This window comes from Symphalangus syndactylus, chromosome 6 (genome assembly GCF_028878055.3).
Source record: "Symphalangus syndactylus isolate Jambi chromosome 6, NHGRI_mSymSyn1-v2.1_pri, whole genome shotgun sequence".
In the NCBI taxonomy this organism is placed as follows: Eukaryota; Metazoa; Chordata; class Mammalia; order Primates; family Hylobatidae; genus Symphalangus; species Symphalangus syndactylus.
In genome coordinates, this window is record NC_072428.2 from 118,899,892 (window position 1) to 118,918,251 (window position 18,360).

Consider the following 18,360-nt stretch of genomic DNA (forward strand, 5'->3'; position numbering starts at 1 on the left):
TTATATTATACCTTTTTTTATTTTACCACAATAAAAAGTAATTTTCTCTCTCTCTGTTTTTTTAAAGACATATGGCCTCTGTCACCCAGGCTGGAGTGCAGTGGTGCAGTCATAGCTCACAGCAGCCTTGAACACCTGGGCTCAAGCCATCCTCCCACCTCAGCTTGCCAAGTAGCTGGGATTACAGTCATGAGCCACTGTGCCTGGCAAAAGTTATTTAAAAATTTTTTTAATGTCTTTTAAAAGGAGGCCTTCTGATGTGGTCAAAGGGAGCAGTTGGTATCCAGATTCAGCTGAACTTAATACACCTCCTTGGTTTAATTTATGGAAATATTTATATAGTTCCCATTTAATTATCCTCCAAGGACATGTCTGCTCAGAGGATCATCCTAGTTCTCTGGCCAGCAATAAATAGGAACTGAGACAGAGTGATGGATGGTATGACTTAGTGTTTCTGTCATGGCACATTGGCCTTTATGGGTCATTGCCCACGTGTTCCAGGATTTAGGATGAATTTTAACATGTCACTGTGCGTGGGCTAAGGATTGGGTTTTATTAGGGAAAGTGAAATCTTACAAGGCTGGGTCAACAAGCTAAGGGGAAGCAGGAGTCTCCCATTCTATTCTCTGTCCCATAGAGAAGTATGTGAAGGTCAGGGTCTCGGCTGGATCTGCAGGATAGGTCCATGTTCTGCTGTATTTGTTAGGGAATAAATGTAAGAAAGCAGTCTGTGAGTGGGGAACACATGAGTTGTTTGGGCGCTGGGCAGCTTGGATGTAGGGTGCCAGGGGTTCAGAGGAGATGGGAGGAACTCCAGCTTCCCAGTATTTGGAGACCTTGGGCTTGTGGGAAGGTGCAGTCACCCTATGTGAGGAGGGAGTCTGCCCATGCTGTGGAGGCTGAGCTTGGGACAGCTCCTTCCACCAGGAATAGGCTTACTTGCAGTTCCAGCTGGCTGGCCCAGGTAACCTTGAATGAGCTTCCAGAGCAGCTTCCAGGCAATTCTGCTCATTTCACCACAGTTTCTGAATTCGAAAATAAATTAAAAAACACATTTGTCCTATCTGGTGTTCTTTGTTTTCTATGACTCTGCTGCTTTCCTCTTGAAGAATCACTAACTTGCCTACTATAACTGCCTATGTGTGGTCTCCTTTTCAAAAAGCAGCTCTAGGATTGCTTGAGCCTTGGAGGTCCAGGCTGCAGTGAGCTCTGATTGCGCCACTGCACTCCAGCCTGGGTGACAGAGCAAGACCCTGTGTCAATAAATAAATAGATAAGTAAAAAGCAGCTCTTATGAGGGATATGAACAGGCTCCTAAAGAAACACAAAAGACTAATAGATACCTGAAAAGATGTTAAGCCTCACTAGTAGTCAATGAAAATGCAAGTAAAGAGCAAAATGGCAGCACTTTTCAATTACATTGGAAACAGTTTACATATTGAAAAAGATTTGTCTATGTTATCAAGGTTGTGCGGGAAAGGGTGTCATCTTGGAGTGCTGAGGGGCATTCTAACTCTCTATGCCAAAATTTTGAATATCTGTAACCTCTGACCCTCAAAACTACATTCCTAGGAATTTATTCCAACTGGGTAATCTGACAAGCGAGCAATGATAGATGTACAAGATTATTTAACAATGTATTGCCTACATAAGTGAAAAATGGAAACACTATGTACACCTATGGACAGGTAGTTAAATTCTGAAACATCCACAGAGTGAAATACTATGCACTCATGACAAAGAATGATGCATACTACCATATGCCACCAATTCTAAAATGATTATTTTATGCATTTTCACAGTTGTTACATTCCATGGCATATCACAGTTTATTTGGCAGCATTTTTTTCTTTCTTTTTTTTGAGACGGAGTCTCACTCTGTCACCCAGGCTGGAGTGCAGTGGTGCAATCTCGGCTCACTGCAAGCTCCGCCTCCTGGGTTCACGCCATTCTCCTGCCTCAGCCTCTCCGAGTAGCTGGGACTACAGGCGCCCGCCACCACGCCTGGCTAATTTTTTTGTATTTTTAGTAGAGATGGGGTTTCACCGTGGTCTCGATCTCCTGACCTCGTGATCCGCCCGCCTCAGCCTCCCAAAGTGCTGGGATTACAAGCGTGAGCCACCGCACCCGGCCTATTTTTTTCTTTCTTAATGGCACCGAAACTTATAGGGCATTTAACAGGTGATAGCATATTATGTTTGATGAAATGTTGTATATTTGCTGACATACGGTTGAGTGGAAAATGGCCTCTCTAACCATATGTAACATAGTTCCAGTTACATGTAAATTTTAAGATATGTTTATATTGGTGGGGTATGGTGGCTCAGGCCTGTAATCCCAGCACTTTGGGAATCTGAGGCGGGTGGATCACGAGGTCAGGAGTTTGAGACCAGCCTGGCCAAAATGGTAAAACCCCATCTCTACTAAAAAATACAAAAATTAGCCAGGTGTGGTGGCGTGCGCCTGGAGTCCCAGCTACTTGGGAGGCTGAGGCAGGAGAATCGCTTGAACCTTGGAGACAGAGGTTGCAGTGAGCCAAGATCGTGCCACTGCACTGCAGCCTGGGTGACAGAGTGAGACTCTGTCTCAAAAAAAAAAAAAAGATACTTTTATATTTATACATGCATGCACATACCAGAAGTTAGCAGAGACCCCACCCCCACCCCTTCCCTGCCTCATTTCTTGGGATTCCCAGCAGAGTTTACACAGATTCACTGCTAAGGCCACAGGCTGTTGAAATCCAAAACTATCCTTGTAGATTTCTGCCAGCCCCAGAGCTCCTTTTCCCATGCGTCTCCCCTCCTGCCATCAGAGCTGCTGGCAAGGAATCCCATGTAGAACTCCCTATCGTGTAGATGGAGCCACTCAGAACATTCATGAGGTATTTCTGGAAATGCCTGGTGACCATTTGGAGATGGCAGGGAATGGTCACATGGGCAGGTCACAGCTTTTCTGTTCCTATTAGCTTCCTCTTTCCTTCTTTCACCCCTTTCTGGAAGGAGTAAAAGAATTTCTTCTCTTCATCTTGTGTGTAGAATTCAGGATGGAAGCCTGGCTTAAGGGATATTTGCTCCTTTCTGGCACAGTCTCCGAAAATGTCAACATTTCAAAGGCAATACATTAACACAGTGGTTGTTGAGACTATGAGAAAGAATATTTGAGAAAGCAGTGTGTCTTAGTCCATTTGGGCTATGATACCATAGACTGGGTGGCTGATACACAACAGAAATTAATTTCTCACAGTTCTAGAAGCTGGGAAGTCCAAGATCAAGGCACAGGCAGATGCAATGTCTGGTGAGGGCCCATTTCTTGGTTCATAGATTGCAGCGTCTTGCTGTGTCTTCACATGGTGGAAGTGGCCGTGCGGTTCTCTGGGGCCTCTTTTATAAAGTTACTAATTTTATTGATTGAGTCTCTGCCCTCATGACCTCATCTCTTAAAACTCCCACTTGCTCATGTCATCATATTGGAGATGAGGTTTCAATGTATCACTTTTGGGGGGACACAAACATTCAAACCATAGCACAGTGTGAAAGTAACACAGTGAGAAAGCTAGAGAAGTGCTCAAAAACTGGTGTGTTTTTAGATGCCTGCCAGCTACCACCACCAAACAGTGCAGGGAGGCTGTTTCCTTTCTTGGGTGTTCTACTGATCACTAATTTTTACCTCTAGCCCAAACGTTTATTAAAATATTTTCTTCCAGTTTTCATCAAACTTAAACTGTTGCTCTGTAAAAGGCAATTTTAAGAGAATGAAATAATAAACTACAGATGAGGCATAATATTGCAAATCACATACATGGCAGAGAATTTGCATCTGGAATATATAAAGAACTCTCAAAATTCAGTCATAAGAAATGGACAAACAACCCAATTTAAAAATGGGCAAAAAACTTGAACAGACAATTCACCAAAGAAAATATATAGAAGACAAATAAGTACATGAAAAGATCTTCAACATCATTAGACATTAGGGAAATACAAATTGAGATATCACTACAGACTTAATAGAATAATAAAAATAAAAAATAACAGGCCAGGCATCGCAACTCATGTCTGTAATCCCAGCCCTTTTGGAGGCTGAGGTGGGCAGATCACTTGAGGCCAGGAGTTCAAGACCAACCTGGCCAACATGGTGAAACTCCATCTCTACTAAAAATACAAAAATTAGCTGGGCCTGGTGGTGCACACCTGTAATCCCAGCTACTCATGTGGCTAAGGCACAAGAATTGCTTGAGGCTGGGCGCAGTGGCTCACGCCTGTAATCCCAGCACTTTGGGAGGCCGAGGTGCGCAGATCACGAGGTCAGGAGATCGAGACCATCCTGGCTAACATGGTGAAATCCCGACTCTATTAAAAATACAAAAAACTTACCCAGGTGTGGTGGCTGGCGCCTGTAGTCCCAGCTACTTGGGAGGCTGAGGCAGGAGAATGGCGTGAACCCGGGAGGCGGAGCTTGCAGTGAGCCGAAATCGTGCCACTGTACTCTAGCCTGGGCGACAGAGCGAGACTCCGTCTCAAAAAAAAATCGCTTGAACGCTTGAACCTGGGAAGTGGAGGTTGCAGTGAGCCAAGATTGCACCACTGCACTCCAGCCAGGGCAACAGGGCAAGACTCTGTCTCAAAAGAAAAAAAAAGATATTAGGAATACCTAGTGCTGACGAGAATGTGAAACAACTTCAACTCTCATACATTTCTGATAGGAATCCAAAATGGTACAGCCACTTGGAAAACAGTTTGGCAACATATAAAGTTAAACATATATCTACCACATGACCCAGCAACCCCACTCTTACATATTTACAGAAATGAAAACATATGTGCACACAAAATTCTGCATGTGAATGTTTATAGTAGCGCTATTCATAATTGCCCCCAACTAGAAATTATCCAGATGTTCTTCAGTGGCTGAAACTATAAAGAAACTTTTTGTTTTTTTTGAGATGGAATCTCACTCTGTCACCCAGGCTGGAGTGCAGTGGCACAATCTCTGCTCACTGCAAGATCTGCCTCCCGGGTTCAAGTGATTCTCCTGCCTCAGCCTCCCGAGTAGCTGGGATTACAGGCGCCTGCCACCACACCTGGCTAATTTTTATATTTTTAGTAGAGATGGGGTTTCACCATGTGGGTCAGGCTGGTCTCAAACTCCTGACCTCATAATCTGCCCCCCTCGGCCTCTCAAAGTGCTGGGATTGCAGGTGTGAGCCACCGCACCCGGCAAAGAAACTTTTTGCATTGGTACATTCATACAATGAGATACCAGTCAACAATGGAAAAAAATGAATTATGACACTGGTAACAACTGGGATGATCCTCAGAGGCATTACACTAAGTGTGAGAAGCCAGTCTCAAGACTTACATATTGACTGGGTGCAGTGGCTGACACCTGTAATCCCAGCACTTTGGGAGATCGAGGCAGGAGGATTGCTTGAGACCAGGAGTTCGAACCAGCCTGGGCAATGTAGTGGGACCCCATCTCTATAAAATATGCAAAAATTAGCCAGACATGGTGGCACATTCCTGTAGTCCCAACCACTCTGGAGGCTAAGGTGAGAGGATCACTTGAGATCAGGAAGTCGAAGCTGCAGTGAGCCATGTCTGTGCCAATGCACTCCAGCTTGGGTAACAGAGCAACATCCTGTCTCAAAAAAAAAAAAAGTTACATATTGTATGATTTTATTATATGACATTCTCAAAAAGACAAAACTATAGTGTTGAAGGACATGTTAATGATTTCTAGGGATATGGAATTGAGGGGAGGATATAATTACAAAAAGATAGCATAAAGCCAAGCACAGTGGCTCACGCCTGTAATCCTAGCACTTTTGGAGGCCAAGATGGGAGGATTGATTGAGCCCAGGAGTCCGAGACAAGCCTGGGCAACATGAGACCCTATCTCTGCAAAAACTTTAAAAAATTAGGTGTGTGTGGTGGTGTGCACCTGTAGTCCTAGCTACTTGGAAGACTGAAACGGGAGGATCACCTGAGCCCAGGGAGGTCAAGGCTGCAGTGAACCATGATTATGCCACTCCAGCCTGGGTGACAGAATGAGACCTTGTCTCAAAAGAAGATAGCCTAACAGAGTTTAGAGGGGTGATGAAGCCATTCTGTATGTTGATTGTGGAGGTGGTTAAAAGAATCTGCACGTGTTAAAACTCGTAGGACTTTTTAAAAAGGGTCAATACTGCTGTATGTTAATTTCTTTGTTAATTTTTTAAATTTCTATTTTTTTATTTTACTTTTTGGACACAGAGTCTTGCTTTGTCACCTAAGCTGGAGTCCAGGGGCATGTGATCACAGCTCACTGGCAGCCTTGACTTCCTGGGCTCGAGCAATCCTCTCACCTCAATTCCCTGAGTAGCTGGGACTACGGACATGCACCACCACGCCCAGCTAATTTTTGTATTTTTAGTAGATACACGGCTTCACCATGTTGGCCAGGCTGGTCTCAAACTCCTGACCTCAAGTGATCTGCCTGCCTCGCCCTTTCAAGTGCTGGGATGACAGGCGTGAGCCATCACCCCCAGCCTTCTTTGTTAAATTTTTAATAGAAATAGGATCTTACTGTGTTGCCCAGGGTGGTCTCAAACTCCTGGCCTCAAGAAATCCTCTCAAATCCTCGGCCTTCCAAAGCACTGGAATACAAGTGTGAGCCATCTTGCCTGTTCTGTGTGTTAATTTACAAGACAAAAATTTTAAAATTTCATCCAAAGGAATACAGAGCTAAGCAAAGAATTCTCAAAAAAGAAACACAAGATAGTGGTAACAAGTTTCCTCTGGGGAAGGATGCTGTAAATCAAGGAAAGTAGAAAGACATCCTTTTACAGGATTATACACTTTTTACTATTTGAATCATTTATCATGCATGTATGTTACCTTTCCCGCCTGCAAAAAAAAAAAAAAAAAATTATATTGAAACACAGGCCTTCCCCTCTTACATTTTGGTGATTACAATTTTCCCCCTCTAATTACATTTGTACACTTCTATAAATGAGGCTAGCTAGGGAGAGCACCAAAATGTGCAGTGATCGGCTGGGCACAGTGGCTCATGCCTGTAATCCCAGTACTTTGGCTGAGGTGGGCGGATCACCTGAGGTCAGGAGTTTGAGACCAGTCTGGCCAACATCATGAAACCCTGTCTCTACTAAAAATACAAAGATTAGCTGGGCATGGTGGTGCAAGCCTGTAGTCCCAGATACTAGGGAGGCTGAGGCTGGAGAATTGCTTGAACGTGGGAGGCAGAGGTTGCAGCAAGCCGAGACAGTGCCATTGCACTCCAGCCTGAATGACAAGAGCAAAACTGTGTCTCAAAAAAACAAACAAACAAAATGTGCAGTGATTACCTCTGAGCAATGGAATTGAAGGAGTTTTGTTTTGTTTTGTTTGAGACAGGGCCTCACTCTGTCACCCAGGTTGGAGTGGAGTGGTGCAATCACAGATCACTACGGCCTCCGCCTCCCTAGCTCAGGTGATACACCCACCTCAGCATCCCAAGTAGCTGGAACTACAGGCAAGCACCACCTGTAGCCAAGGACAATTTTTGTATTTTTTGTAGAAGCAGGGTCTCACTATGTTAATTTATAAGACAAATATTATGTTGCCCAGGCTGGTCTGGAACTCCTGGTCTCAAGCAATTCTCCTGCCTTGGCCTCCCAAAGTGCTGGGATTACAGGTGTGAGTCATTGTGCCCAGCCTTAAGGAGATTTTTACTTTCTTCTTATACTTTTCTATTTTTCTCTACCAGCATATATGATATTTACAATTTTTAAAAGCTATTTTCATTTCGGAAAAAAAAAGAACATATTAGGGGAAAAACCATAAGCTTGCAGAAGACAAAAACCATGTTTTAGTGCCTTTGGGTACTGTAAACTATCTGACATGGTACAGGTGCTGAGTATTCTACCAAGTAAGACATTTTGCTTGAAAGTTATAGACAAGGTCCAACCTGGCTAATACAGTGAAACCTTGTCTCTACTAAAAAATACAAAAAATTAGCCGGGCGTGGTGGCGGGCGCCTGTAGTCCCAGCTACTCGGGAGGCTGAGGCTGGAGAATGGTGTTAACCTGGGAGGCGGAGCTTGCAGTGAGCAGAGATCGCGCCACTGCACTCCAGCCTGGGTGACAGAGCAAAAATCCGTCTCAAAAAAAAAAAAAAGTTACAGACAAGGTGTAACTATAACGGATATTGATTGTATTTCTTTATATTAAACTCTGAATACCACAGGTGTTCATAGAATAATAATCTACCTTAGAAAAGAGTTTTACTATTTGCATTAAAAGCTTTAAGGCAAACAAGACAGCTATGAGTTTGCTCCACTTTACAAATGAATGAGGAAACAGAGGTTTAGAAGTAGTTACTGGCAATAACAGAATTTAGACCAGTCTCTTGATACCAAACCTAGTATATATTCTAGGACACTCCCACTATCTCTTCGCAGTTCTCAAAGATCTATAATAAAATGAAAATAGCTAACTCTGACACTCTTTTCAACATATTCTTTGAACCAGCAGAGAGTTGATTGATGTCATCTAAGGGAAGTGGTTTGGAGCTGGGAAAGATTCTTTCAGGGCAATCACCTTTTTTTTTTTTTTGAGATGGAGTCTGCTCTGTCACCAGGCTGGGGTGCAGTGGCGTGATCTTGGCTCACTTCAATGTCCGCCTCCCGGGTTCAAGCGATTCCCCTGCCTCAGCCTCCCGAGTAGCTGGGACTACAGGCGCATACCACCATACCCAACTAATTTTTTATATTTTTAGTAGAGATGGGGTTTCACCATGTTGGCCATGATGGTCTAGATTTCCTGACCTCATGATCCACCCACATCGGCCTCCCAAAGTGCTGGGATTACAAGCGTGAGCCACTGTGCCCGGCCACGCAATCACACTTTTCAGGATCAGACCTTCCACCCTGAAGGACCACAGGCTCACCCCTGGCAATACACAGCGAGGACCAGACTCTGAGAACAGACTCACATTGGAAAAGGGACATAGGAGGCTGAGGAAGACACTGGGCTGCCAATTCACTCATTGACCATGAGAATCGGGATTGTTACAGGGTCAGCCACCTCTCCCCTACAAGTCTCTCTCTGCAGCACATTCCCTCTGGTCGGCAGGTCGCCATGAAAATGAGAAAGTTGACTGCCAAGTGGCCATGGAAAACACATGGAAATTAGACGAAGCCCCAGGGTTCAGTGGTAACAGGTGAGGCTAAGACAGCCTAGGCCAGTCATCCTATAATAGAGGTGGTCTCACCAACTGGTTACTTACTGCAGAGTACTCACAGCCCATTGGTTACAACCTCCTGCCTCCACATCTCCATTATAAGTTGTTTTGTCATTTAAAGGCTGTTATTTCCTGCCTCCTGGACAATACATGGATGGGCAATGCCTATGTCCACCTTCCAGAAGTGTCCTCTTCCAAGAATCCATGCTAAACAATGCCCCTTCTAACAAACAGATTTTTTTCAATCTTTCAGTTTAAACAATCAAATACTAGGAACCAGGCTTTTTTGTCACATGCTAATTATATATTGATCTTATTATTAACTTTCTATGATTAGGATGGGCATGGTGGCTCAAGCCTGTAATCCTAGCACTTTGGAAGGCCAAGACAGACTGATCACTTGAGGTCAGGAGTTTGAGACCAGCCTGAACGACATGGTGAAACCCTGTCTCTACTAAAAATATAAAAATTAGCCTGACATCGTGGTGCGCGCCTGTAGTCCCAGCTACTCAGGAGGCTGAGGCACGAGAATCACATGAACCTGGGAGGCAGAGGTTTCAGTGAGCCAAGATCCAGCCACTGCACTCCAGGCTGGGTGACACAGTGAGACTCCATCTAAATATATATGTATATATATATATATATGTATATATATATATATATATATATATATATATATATGAGATTGCTAATTGCACTCTGATGTAATAATTCCTCTTCTTCTTCTTTTTTTTTTTTTTTTTTTGAGATGGAGTCTCACTCTGTTGCCCAGGATGGAGTGCAGTGGCGCAATCTCAGCTCACTGCAACCTCCACCTCCCAGGTTCAAGTGATTCTCCTGCCTCAGCCTCCTAAGTAGCTGAGACTACAGGCCTGCACCACCACACCCCTCTAATCTTTTTTGTATTTTAATAGAGACGTGGTTTCACCATGTTGGCCAGGATGGTCTCGATCTCCTGACCTCGTGATCCACCCGCCTCACCTCCCAAAGTGCTGCGATTATTGGCGTAAGCCACAGCACCCAGCTGGTGTTTTAGGTTTTTTCTGTTATTATCAAACCGAATTCTAACTAATATTCATGATCATTTTATTCCTCTTACTTTTAAGTTCTTGCAGTCCCTAAGTACAATAGTAAATTTAAGATTCTGGGCTGGGTGTGGTGGCTCACGCCTGTAATCTTAGCACTTTGGGAGGCCAAAGTGGGAGGATCACTTGAGCTCAGGAGTTTGAGACCAGCCTGGGCAACATATTTCTATTTAAAAAAAGAAAGATTCATTTCTATTTAAAAAAAGAAAGATTCATTTCTATTTAAAAAAAGAAAGATTCTGGAATGCTTCAGACTCCTTGTTATACAAGCTTTCTGACAGTGTGATGAATCAGGGAGGAGTGAGTTAACAAATTTCCGACCAGACAAGTGACCGGAAAAGACAGCTTGTGGAGTGCTCAGTATATCATCTCATTCCTCAGGTTCACGTAACAAATGTTCAAAAGCTCAGAGCATATTTCATTTCCATGCGATTAATCTTACCCTCTGCACTACTTTTGTATCTCCCCTTAGTAACAGGTTTACCCAACCCTCAATGTCTACAGGAGCCACGGAAGGAAATGCAGAACAAAGACAAATCACCCACCAGAATTGTTAGCAAGAGAAGCGCTGGCAGCAATAGGTCCTCTTACAAAGAAGAAACTTAGAATGAAGCTTTTCCCAAACAGCCTGAAAGGTTCTTTTATCCTCCATAAGTAGCTGCTCACCCAATTTTTGACAAATCCTCATTTTTGCTTCAAAAATAAATACTGAACACTTACCTATGTTTACCATATGCCAGGAACTGATCTAATCATCTTACATATATTATTATTTTTTAACAGCAATTTAAATAAGGTTTTTTTTAAAGGTGGTTATTTTTATTTTTTGCAATGCCATGGTTGTAGAAGTGTATGAAGAGGTAACATATCTCCTTTTCCTTGACTACGCTTTTTTTTTTTAACCTTCTGCACAAAGGTAAAGGTTTTTGTTAATCTCATAGTTAATGGTATAAAACAGAGGTTATGCCGGGAGCGGTGGCTCACGCCTGTAACCCCAGCACTTTGGGAGGCCGAGGTGGGTGGATCATGAGGTCAGGAGTTCAAGACCAGCTTGGCCAAGATGGTGAAAGCCCATCTCTACTAAAAACTACAAAAAAAAATTAGCTGGGTGCGGTGGCAGGTGCCTGTAATCCCAGCTACCCGGGAGGCTGAGGCAGGAGAATCGCTTGAACCAGGGCAGCAGAGGTTGCAGTGAGCCAAGATCATGCCACTGCACTCCAGCCTGGGCGACACAGTAAGACTCCCTCTTAAAAAAAAAAAAAAAAGTTTGGCAAACTTTTCCTCCAACAGGCCAGGTGGTAGTAAATATTTTAGATTTTACAGACCACATTTTTTCTTTTATAACTCTTTAAAAATCATTTTTAGTTTGCACCATACAAAAACAGACTGGGCCAAATTCGGCCCATGGGCGATAGTTTGCCAACCCCTGGTATAAAATATCCACTTTGTCTTGTCAGAGAAATTGCTGTCCATAAGCTTCTAGACAATCTGCTGCCTGAAGTCAAGCAAAGAAGGGCCTTATTTACAATTTAATGCGGTTTGTGACAAAAGTAGAAATGGAGAGCCTCTGCTCACTTTTGACTCTCCCAGTTTTTCCATTCAGTCATTTACATATATTATTAACTCATTTAATCATCGCACCAACTGTATGAGGATTATGCCCATTTTATAGATGAGGAAAGTGAGGCATAAAAAGGATGATAGACTTGCTTAAGGTCAGAACAGAAAAAGCAGGATTGGAACCCAAGCAGCCATCTCCAGAGTTTGTGCTTGAACCCAGGAAGCCTGGGGACCTAGGAAGCCCAGGAAGAGGAACACCAGTGAATGTGGCTGGAAACAGGGGATGCCTTGGAATGGAGCAATGTGGCGTGGGAGAAGCTGGAGGACATTGGTGAGGGTATAAAACAAAATAAATTTTAAGGGGTATGGTTTGGAGGGAGCTTTCAGGGTAAAAGTATAGTGACATGACAAAGGAGAGGTAACAGAATATTGTAGAGTCCTTTGTATTCTTTCAAAATAGCTTTACTGAGGTATAATTGACATACAGTAAACTACATGTTTACAGTGTAATGGGATAAGATTTGACATACATATACACCCGTGAAACCATGACCACAGTCAAGATAATGAAAATAGGCCAGGCACGGTGGTTCACAGGAATCACTTGAACCCGGCAGGTGGAGGTTGCAGTGAGCTGAGATCGTGCCACTGCACTCCAGCCTGGGCGATAGAGTGAGACTCTGTCAAAAAAAAAAAAAAAAAAAGATAATGAAAATAAATATCAGCCCCTAAAAGTTTCCTTGTGTCCTCCTGTGATCCCTTCTTCCTGGAAACTTCCCCTAAACTCTCTCCCCAACCCCCCATTTTCCCTTATCTGCTTTCTGTAATTATGGATTGGTTTGTATTTTCTAGAATTTTATAGGAATACAATCGTACAATATTTATTCTTTTATTTCCAGTTAACATAGCTTTTATTCAAAAGTCCTTACTCTTTTCTTGTCTGGTTTATTTCACTTGGTCTAATTATTTTAAAATCTATCCACATTACTGCATGTACTTTAAGTGGGCGAGTCGTACGCTATTTGAATTATCTCTCAATAAAGCTGTTACTAAAAACAAACCACAATGAGATACCACTGCGCACCCATTCAGATGACAAAAATTTAAAAAACAGACAAAAGCAAGTGTTAGTGAGGATAGGGAGAAATTGGAACTCTCATACCCTGCTGGTGAGTAGGCTTTTATAATGATGCAGCTACTTTGGAAAACAGTCTGGCAGTTTCTCAAACATTTAAACATCGAGTTAACTTTTGACCCCAAAATTTCACTCCTAAGTGTATATACCCAAGAGAGATGAGAACATGTGTCTACACAAAAGCCAGTATATGAATGTTCATAGCAGGATTATTTATTATTATACATTTTTTTTGAGGCGGAGTCTTGCTCTGTCGCCAGGCTGGAGTTCAGTGGCATGATCTTGGCTCACTGCAGCCTCCGCCTCCTGGGTTTAAGTGAGTCCCCTGCCTTAGCCTCCCAAGGAGCTGGAACTACAGGCATGCGCCACCACGCCTGGCTAATTTTTTGTATTTTTAGTATAGATGCAGTTTCACCATGTTGGCCAGGATGGTCTCCATCTCCTGACCTTGTGATCCGCCCACCTCGGCCTCCCAAAGTGCTGGGATTACAGGCGTAAGCCACTGTGCCCGGCCTATTATTATTATTTTTTGAGACGGAGTCTCACTCTGTCACCCAGGCTGGAATGCAGGGGCGCGATCTCGGCTCACTGCAACCTCTGCCTCCTGGGTTCAAGCGATTCTCCTGTCTCAGCCTCCAGAGTAGCTAGGATTACAGGCGCCCACCACCACGCCCAGCTAATTTTTGTATTTTGTTTAATAGAGATAGGGTTTTACCATGTTGGCTAGGCTGGTCTCAAACTTCTGACCTCAAATGATCTGCCCGCCTTGGCCTCCCAAAGTGCTGGGATTACAGGTGTGAGGCATGGCAGCTGGCCAGTGGCAGCATTATTTATAATAGCCAACATGTGAAAAGAACTCCAATGTCCATCAGCTAAGGAATGGATAAACAAAATGTGGTCTCTCCATACAGTGAAATATTATTGAGCCATAAAAGGAAATGAAACACTGATACGTGCCACAACATAGATTAACCTCGAAAACATTCAGCTAAGTGAAAGAAGCCAAACACACACATACCAACCCCACATATTGTAAGATTCCATTTTTATTTATTTTTATTTTTATTTTTATTTTTTATTTTTTGAGACAGGGTCTCACTCTGTCACCCAGGCTGGAGTGCAGTGGCACAACCTCAGCTCATTGCAACCTCCACCTCCCGGGTTCAAGCGATTCTTCTGCCTCAGCCTCCCAAGGAGTTGGGATCACAGGCATGTGCCACCACGCCTAGCTAATTTTTGTATTTTTAGTGGAGATGGGGTTTCCCCATGTTGGCCAGGCTGGGCTTGAACTCCTGGCCTCAAGTGATCCGCCCACTTTGGCCTCCCAAAGTGCTGGGATTATAGGCACGAGCCACCATGCCCAGCCTGATTCCATTTTTATATGAAATGTCCAGCATTGGCAAATAGAGACAGAAAGTAGATTAGTGGTTGCCTAGGTCAGAGTGAGGCTGGTTGGAGGCAATGAAGGTGACTGCCAAAGGGTACAGAATTTCTTTGTGGAGTAATACAAATATTCTCAAATTGATTGTGATGGTGATTGCACAACCCCATACATATACTAAAAACTACAAAATTACATATTTAAAATGGCTAATTTTTACATATGTGAATTATATCTCAATAAAGCTGTTACTGAAAAAATGTTCACTTACTGAGGTCATTCCATTATATGAATATACTTCAGTTTGTCTAGCCATTCATTTATTGAGTCATTGGATTGGTTACTGCTTTTAGCTACCAAAAATAAAACTGCAGACCAGTGAGGTGCTCACACCTGTAATCCCAGCACTTTGGGAGGCCAAGGTGGGAAGATGGCTTGAGGCCAGAAATTCGAGACCACCCTGGGCAATATAGAAAGACCTCATCTCTACAAAAAATTAAAAAATTAGCCCAGCATGGTGGCTTGCACCTGTAATCCCAGCTATACAGGAGGCTGAGGTGGGAAGATCACTTAAGCCCAGGAGTTTGAGGCTGCAGTGAGCTACGATCATGCCACTGTACTCCAACCTGAGCAACACAGCAAGACTCTATCTCTAGAAAAAATAAAATTCAGGCCGGATGCGGTGGCTCATGCCTATAATGCCAGCACTTTGGGAGGCCGAGGCAGGCAGATCACAAGGTCAGGAGATCGAGACCATCCTGGCTAACACAGTGAAACCCCGTCTCTACTAAAAAATACAAAAAATTAGCCGGGCATGGTGGCGGGCACCTGTAGTCCCAGCTACTCAGGAGGCTGAGGCAGGAGAATGGCATGAACCCAGGAGGCGGAGCTTGCAGTGAGCCAAAATAATGCCACTGCACTTCAGCCTAGGTGACGGAGCGAGACTCCGTCTCAAAAAAAAAAAAATAAAATTCAATTAAAAAATAAAGCTTCAGCCGGGTGCGGTGGCTCACGCCTGTAATCACAGCACTTTGGGAGGCCGAGGCGGGCGGATCACGAGGTCAGGAGATCGAGACCATCCTGGCTAACACAGTGAAACTCCGTCTCTAAGAAAAAAACACAAAAAATTAGCCGGGCGCGGTGGCGGGCGCCTATAGTCCCAGCTACTCAGGAGGCTGAGGCAGGAGAATGGCATGAACCCGGGAGGCAGAGCTTGCAGTGAGCCGAGATAGCGCCACTGCACTCCAGCCTGGGCAAAAGAGCGAGATTTTGTCTCAAAAAAATAAATAAATAAAATAAAGCTTCAAGCCAGGTGTGGTGGCACCTGCCTGTAATCCCAGTTACCTGAGAGGCAGAGGCAGGAGGATCACTAGAGCCCTGGAGTTCGAGTCCAGCCTGGGCAACATAGCAAGACCCTATCTCTTAAAAAAAGAACTGCTGTGATTTTTATTTGTCAATTATGCCTCAATAAAGCTGAGGAAGAAAACAATAAAGCTACTAGGAACATTTGTGTACAAGTCTTTGTATGAATATGTGCTTTTTTTGGGTAAATACACAGAGGTGGAAAGGCTAGATCATATGGTAAGTATGTTTAACTTTTTAAGAAACTGATCAGCTGTTTTCCAAAGTGGTTTTATCATTTTACATTCCCACCAACAGTGTATGAGAGTTCTAGTTCCTCCACACTCTTATTAACACATGGTTTTAATCAGACATCTAATAGGTAGGTATACAGTAGTTTCTGATTGTGATTTTAATTTATATTTCCTTAATGTGCAATAATGTTGAACATCTTTTCATGTGCTTATTTGTCATCCATTTTTTTGGTGAAATATCTGTTTAGATCTGTTGCCTACTTTTTGAAAAAAAATTGAATTCTTTGCTCTTATTTGATTTCCAAAGTTCTTTATATATTCTGGATACACATCCTTTATCAGATATGGGCTTTGCAAATATTTTCTCCCAGTCAGTGGCTGGTCTTTTCATTCTTCTCATAGTATCTTTTCAGGAAAAGAAGTTTTTAATTTTGATGAAGTCCAATTTATCAAATTTATTTCCTATTAACTGTGCTTTTAGTGTAATATCTAAGACATATTATCTAATTAAAGGTCACAAAGATTTTACTTCTATGTTTTCTAGAAGTTTTATAGTTTTAGATTTTACACTTAGGTGCATAATCGATTTTGACTTAATTTTTATGGTATGAGGTATGAATTGAAGTTCTTTTTTTCTTTTTTTGCATATAGCTATCCAATTGTTCTAGCCCAACTCACTGAAACTATTCATTAGAAATTATCCTTTCTAATTGCCTTTGGGTCTTTTTAAAAATCAATTGTATATGTGTGTGTATGTGTGTCTGAACTTTCTATTCTGTTCCATTTGATCTGTTCTATTTGATCTGTCTATCATGATGTTAATAGCACCTCATCTTGATGACTATTATTTTATATGAAGCCTTGAAATCAGGTGGTGTTAGCCCTCCAACTTTGTTATTCTCTTTCAAAGATGTTTTGACTAATCTAGTTCCTTTGCATTTTCATGGGAATTTTTAGACAGTTTGTCAGTTTCTATAATTTTTTTTCCTGTAAAGCTGAGACAGAAACCCAGGGCTCTGAAATCAGTCTGCCTAGGTTCAAGTTTTATCTTTACCTCTTTATAACTGTCTGACTTCGGCCAAGTTACCTAACTTTTCTGCAATTCCATTTCTCATTCATAAAGCTGAAATAATAATATTATTAATCTCATGGGGTTGTGAAAGGGCTTAAATGAAGTAATGCAGATAAGGCTGAGAGACTGAAAATACAAACAGACAATGGCCAGATCATATATGACAATAGAACTCTGGCCCACAACCTCTGCAGCAACCATCCAGGAAGCCAAACCACAGCCTCTGCAGCAATCAGCCCAGAACAGTCAGAACTTGACCAAGTCAGTAAGTGCAGCTGCCCTAACTTCTGCCCCCATTTCCAACTCAGGACCAAGCACAGAAAGACAAATATGGTCCCCAATCCAATCACATTGGATGCTCCATTTCTAGTCAGCCTACCTGTAGCTTTCCTATGCCAAAAAGCTCCAATCAAGGCATAGCTGAAGACGTCCCTTTTTTCACTAGAAAGCTTTGCACAGCCCTACCTGCCTGAGTCTCTGACAAATGCGAGTGGTGGTGGCTGAGTCCCTGGCTAAAGCAAGCTCTGAATAAACAGCTTCTGTTTCTTCTCACTTGGGTGGTTTTTGTGTATTTCCACAGTGCTTAACACTGTGTTCTCAGAGTTAGTGATTGCCCAATACATTTTATATAGAGCAGTAGAATTGCTTTGTCAAATGAAACTTTAAAAAGAATTCCAATAGATAAAACAAATAAAAGTGGCATTTCAATCGTTTATTTTATCTAAGTCAGCCAATAATAAAGGTAGGACTTTTGCAGTAATCTCAATAACATTAAATGAACATGATGGCTGATCCTTGCAACCACAAGATTTTTTAAAATCCTGATTCACATAAGAAGAAGTTGCAAATGCCAAATTTCTGTTTTCTTTTAAACAGGTCACTTTGCAATTAAATATTTGCAGAACGTCTGAAGCATCTCTTCAAAACTCTAGGGCTCTCAGAAACATGGAGTAAAAACTTACTCTGATGTGAGGTCAGGGTACAGGGTCTTGATTTCAGTCCTAGTGATGCTGCCAATCTGCTGGATAGCCTTGGGCATGACACTTGACCTCTGAGATTTGTTTCTCCCTTGTAAATGGAAAGAGCTGAACTAAAGAACTTCTCAAAATTTAGTGCGCATGGATAACCACACGTATATACTGGAGGAGGGGGTGTGCCCATTTAAAATGTAGGTTTCTGACCCACCCAGTGGCGTCTGAGTGAGGGTCCTGGAATGTGCATTTTAACAAGCACAGCTGATTCTGGTGCTAGTGACAATTGGGCGTAATTTGAGCAGCACAGGAGCAAATGGTCTTTTAGGTCCCCTCTGGCTCT

The 18,360-nt window shown here is 42.8% G+C and overlaps 1 long non-coding RNA gene across 1 annotated transcript in view; it reads right to left on the minus strand.

Moving 5' to 3' along the window:
• Positions 1-544: 544 nt before the first annotated feature.
• The window catches only part of LOC134736918 (uncharacterized), a 48,673-nt gene continuing 30,857 nt past the window's right edge, over positions 545-18,360 (minus strand). Inside the window, exons 2-3 of the long non-coding RNA XR_010121407.1 lie at positions 940-1,025; positions 545-693 (exon numbers count right to left, since the gene is read on the minus strand). This is a non-coding gene — a long non-coding RNA (uncharacterized lncRNA). The remainder of the gene's footprint in view (positions 694-939; positions 1,026-18,360) is intronic.